Source organism: Myxocyprinus asiaticus, chromosome 26, assembly GCF_019703515.2.
Source record: "Myxocyprinus asiaticus isolate MX2 ecotype Aquarium Trade chromosome 26, UBuf_Myxa_2, whole genome shotgun sequence".
Lineage (NCBI taxonomy): Eukaryota > Metazoa > Chordata > Actinopteri > Cypriniformes > Catostomidae > Myxocyprinus > Myxocyprinus asiaticus.
The window spans coordinates 30,474,443-30,480,442 of NC_059369.1; positions in this window are offsets into that span (position 1 = coordinate 30,474,443).

The following is a 6,000-nucleotide window of genomic DNA, read 5'->3' on the forward strand; positions in this document are numbered from 1 at the left end:
CTATTTTCTTGGCTAAAATCAGGTAGAAATAGCTCCATAAGGTAACCACTTTTTACAATATAAAAAGCTGGAAGTGTTGTTGACTAGTTTCCAGGTGAAAAGTCCACAGTGGCACCCTAAGCAAGTTGTATTTTTAGCAGTAAATTATTTAATACAGTGAAGAGTAATGCATATTTTATGTGGAGTTAAAATGTAATTTAGAGGGAAAATGCAACCTCCCATTCACACTCACTATTGTTAATGTGAATGCAGTTACTTCCTGGTTTCTATGAGAACAGAAGCTGTCTCCGAGGCTGCTCGCACCTCATGCTATCAGCAGCACCACAGGAAAAGGTAAAGACATCTGAATGGATGCAAAAATGTCTGATGAAAGGCAACACTTGTCAGTAATTTGGCACAACAGGGTTGATTTAGCTAAGCGTGTCGATTTCCCCCGTTTTCATGTTGGTTCATGATGACTTTAAGTAAACAGCATTGTACTGTTATTCTTGTGGGTTCCATCCAGACAGAATTGTTGAATTCATGGCAGTAAGCCCTTCATGTCATTTTCTACCCTCTGACCCAATTCTAGCCACTGTTTTTGTGGAATTTAGATTCCCGTTCAGTACAGAGAAAGAAAAAGCAGGAGAAAAACATTCTGTGCTGTCCTGGATTTTAAAATTAATACAACAGACTTCAGGGGACCCAGCCTGGGATAAACCCGAGTACAGGGGATGGACATTAGTAATCAATAAAAATCCTCAAAGCTTATGCAGCCTGTTGCATGAGGTGTTTTCTCTCTCTCTCTCTCTCTCTCTTTAACACACACACACACACTCCTCTGTTGGAGTCTTTCATGTGGTGTTGTTGTTGGGAATAGGTCAGTGAGCACAGTGAGTCTGATGCTTCATTTGTCTTGTGCTCTCAGGGCGACAGCTGTTTGGGTGAGTGTATGGTCAGCATCAATCATTTTTCCACTTGCTCACTGCATCCATGGTGACAACAGAAACAGCATTACCTCACAAATCAGAAGCAGAAGAGGGCAAGGTTGGACAGAGGTTCTGATAACTGGGGGACAACAAAAGAATTAGGGTGTGGCTACATGCAAATATACATGCATTTGTGCATTTGTTTGAGAAAGACAAAGCAAGTCTAAAGCCGGGTACACACATGCAGCGACAAAGCACTAGATCTCATTCATTTTCATCAAGAGCCTCTGGCGACTAGATGTGGTCATGTCCAGTGACTTGAGAAAGTTGAGAAAAGTTTAACTTTATGCAAACGAGGAGCGACTCTCAGGAGCGACCACCAATATGAGTGAAAAGGATGTCAGTGGAGCTCAAGTCACATCACGTTATGTGGCAACTGTTTCTCACCCAAAGCAATCGTATCGTTTTAGAAGATATTAATTTAACCACTGGAGTATGGATTACTTTGACTATGATTGTCTGTGCTTTTTGGAGCTTTAAAGTGCTGATCACCATCCACTTGCATTATATGTACCTACAGAGCTGAGATATTCTTCTAAAACTCTTGATTTGTGTTCTGCTGAAGAAAGACAGTCACATACAGTACATCTGGGATGGCATGAGGGTGAGTAAATGATCAGAGAATTTTAATTTTTGGGTGAACTAACCCTTTAATGTAAGATATTTATGGACTAACCGATTAAACTAGATCCCAGTTCAGGATTCTTATCATGCAAAGCTGCAAAGTCCAAAAAGCACAGTGAACTCCACACCATCCTGTAGTGAAAGGTCATTGTTATGACATATGCAAAAGCTTCCTGACCTAACACAACAACCAGCAGCATCTGAGGAGGTCGAGGACATTCATTCAGGTGATTAAAAGAGTAATCCATATGGATAATCAGTGACCTTTTTATAAGCAAGAGGACAAATGGGAAACAGAGAGGATCAGATTAATTGACCTCACTGCCACATGTAGTCAGTCGTATACACACTCACACACAAACACACAGCCTGCATATAGTGAAATATATGTCACTGGCATATGTGAGTGCGCATGCTGTTTATTCGGGTACACAGAGAACAGACAGCCTGAAATAATCCCTAGTGACAGCAGAGAGAGCTCACACACCTGAAAGCATGCAGACAAATGAGCTCAGCTCTCAGCTCCACTCCTGCTTATTACATTTGGACACACACACCAATAGGGAAGGTAAGCATGCACGCATGCACACGGTGAATGGCTTTTAAAAAAAAAAAATTGTAATGTTTTTTTTTTTTTCTTTTTGGAAATCATGTGCAGGTAAACAATGAAATATGAATATGATTTCTGTTGCCAGAGCCCACCTTGTACCTCTGTCACACCTGCCAATTGAGAAAATTTACCAGCCATAAATACTTGTAATAGGTGATAAAATAGTATTTTGCATATATATCCTGTGCATGACAATAGGAACATTAAGATTATTTAGTGCAATTGGTCGGAAAGAAATATTTATAGGTGGTAAATTTTCACAATTAAATTTACATACAGTTTGTGTATACATATATATATATATATATATATATATATATATATATATATATATATATATATGTGTGTGTGTGTGTGTGTGTGTGTGTGTGTGTGTGTGTGTGTTTGTCTCATTAATGGATATTATTTAATAAAAGTAAATATTTGTCACTGACTGTAAACCTCCCTGCCCTGGGTGCCAAAATGTTTGCATGATGTAAAACACACCTGCATCTCGACGAAATGGGAGTTGAAGATTTCTGCACGAGTTTCCAAGTTAGAAGTCCGACATAATGTGTCATTCCCAGTTGAAAGGTGGAAATTCCGACTCTCTGAGTTGAATGGAACGCTTCATGAATCATCACAGAAACAACAATATGGACCATCGCGGCTTTCCCCACAGGAGCGTACATTTGGGCAGTGGACTCAACATGCTGCAAGTGTTTCAAACAGCTAGACAAAGCACAGCTAAATGGAACAGAATGCAGCATCTTCAAAACTGAACTTCAACTTAACACTCATATTAAAAACACAGTGGTTATGGCATATCCTGTTAAGCCAACTGCGATTTGAAAATAGACGGTTCAGACCGTCACAAAAAAAAACTGGTGCACGCTTACTAAGATAACTACGGTAACCTGAAGGAAGAACAGACAGACGTACATTGTGCACATTTTTTCATTGAGTTGGGCAGCGAATCTTCACATACTGACAAAATATGATGCATTATATTTTGATTATGCAATCTTTTGTACATTTTGTAACAGATTATTTTATAACAGCCTATAATACTCGACGAGTACTCGAGTAATGAGTACTCGAGTTGACAAAATGACCAAAATGCCCATCCCTACTAATATGCAGTGTGTATGTAAGGAATAATTAGATTAAAATGTTTACATGATTTGGGCAAACCTCTTCAATCCTGTTTACATGCTACTTGCCATTACTCTGATTATCCGCTGAGAAATGTGATGTTTTAATGCTTTTTTTGTAAATAAATATTTATTACAAAAAGTATCTTGTTGAAAATAGGTATATTTAAATACAGCTTGGAATAAGGAAAATTTGTCAGTCAGTTTGTGAGTCTTTTTGAACGTTTTATTAAAATAAATAGTATAATAACATACAGTGCCGGTCCTCCCTATGGACAAACTAAGCAAGTTGCTTAGGTCCCCCGATCCGCCAGGGGCCCCCCACACTGTCAAATACATTGTAAGTAGTGTTACGACATACTGACGGGGGTCCCCAAAAGTCTAGGTCTGGCTCTGATAACATAAGTAATCAGTTTCTACTGCACTGGATGCGCTGTCTGTTTTGATTCACTAAAAAGAATGGGTTCATAAGATTCATTTTGTTTGTGAATCGGAATACATGCACTGGATGATGATGTTTTCCACTTGTGAGGACGAACCCATTTGAAAGACGCAATTTTTGGGGGGTATATGGTCTTTTTTATCTCACCAACATTCAATTCAGACTGCAACCAGACATTCACAACTCGGGAAAATATGTTTTATTTTGCTGAGAGGCTATAGATTCTGCAGTTGAGGAGCACCACTGCTGGAAAACAGTGCAAGAAACTGCTGTTTCGCCTGAAGCCGAGAAGTAAGAGCAGCTTCTGTTTCAAGATGTTTTTCAACCTGTGTTTGAGCGTGAAGGGGCGGTCACACTAGGTATTGAGCAAGCAAACATTTTGTTGTACAATGCAACAGACCAGGATATAATGTCACGCGGGATAATAAGTAAATAATAGGTCACAAAAAGCAAATAATATTATATTACATTTTTTTAAAATAGTTTGTCTACTCACTTTCCTGCAACAATAAATCTCGCAACTTTTAAATAATTATAATTTGAATTGAGCCTAGAGGTCAGTGTGTAACGTTTCAGTCTCCTATTGGTTGCACGTCCTCTTGTCGTGCAAATTCACAGTTCAGAGTTCACCAAGCTTGAACTTTGCTTAGCAGCGTAGTACGAAATTTCTTCACATGAGGTTGCGTTTCCACTCTGCTGCATTCAGATGCATATGAATGTGAGTGAATGGAGTGCGAAGTGTAGTGTGACCACCCCATAACATCATCCGTCTGCAGAACTGGCAGAAAAGTTGGTTAAATGTAAAAGGTAAATGCGTTTGATTGACTTTTATATGAACAGGTTTCCTGGAAAGGGGTAAGACTGATAACACATAACTTCATCATTATTTCACAGCTTTCATAACGTTTAAGCCTAAACTTATCAAATTAATTCAATAAAAAACAAATGTAAACTTACATGAGCAGTTTTTTTATCTTCCCAAGTGGAGACAGATGACGCAACACATGTTATCTGGTGCACGCTTCACTTGTGATTTTGATTCAGATTCGTGATTTGCAAAACGAATCATTCAGAACTCTTTTTGATCAGTTCAAAGGAATCAAATTTAAAAGATTCAACTCAAATGATTATTTTACGAATCAGACATCGCTATCGCCGATCTGCATGCATTTTTGTACTTTTTACGGTGTTCAGTCGCAAAAGTAACGAAAGGGTCTGGAGAAACTTATCGGAGTAAAAGTATTAATTTTCTCTTCAAATTATAGTGAAGTAAAAGTCCAAAGAAATATTTGTACTCAAGTAAAGTACAAATATTGAAAAACTGTCCTTAAGTACAGTAACTAAGTATTTGTACTTTGTTACAATACACCACTGAGTAATAATGCCATTTCAAAACATGTGAAGCATTCACAAAAGCCGATGCTGTATGAAAATGAACATGCTCTAAAAGTTTCTAATGAGCTTTCAGCACATGTACACATGCACCTGTTAGCGCAATGATGCTACAGTATATGTAATTCATCTCGCTCCATTTCTTGCCAATAAAGTTAAAAGAGCACATAAACAAATTATGCCAAGGCTTTTTCAAACAGATGATCCTAAGCAGCCGATGGGTGGAGAAGCCTCTGGGACAGGACAGCAGCACTGTGCTTTTGCAAGTGGTTTCTGATCATAACATTGCTGTTTTAGTAAAAACTTTAGTTTCACTTAACTATTAGGACAACCATTAACTGCACACATTGTCCGGGAAATTTCAAAGACATCTTACAACATTTAAAGAGCAAGAATCTAACCGAATGACATACTAACCAGCAGTGACCGGCTACACACAAAACGGCAACCAACCAGACTTCCGATAGCCAATGGGAAATTCCACCCACCCAGCAAAATACAGTGGACTCGCTGAAAATATGGTGGATACCGACAGAGTAAAGGCTGACCTTTTACCTGCTCAATTAATCTATCACATGTCCAGTGGCACTCACAGTATTTACAATAAATTTAAGACAGAACACAGTATTACAGGTGGTGTGCTGCACCAGCTCATCATAACCGCTTGTGAGTGTAAATCATCTTCCCTCAGTCAGCCCACATTGCAGTTTCAGAGTAGCTCCAGTTAATGACTTGTCACATTACAATCCTCTTAAGGAGGCTGAGCACAATCCGGCTCGTTTCCCAGATTTTCTGACGCTGTTGTCTAGTGTTACACCCACACATACACAA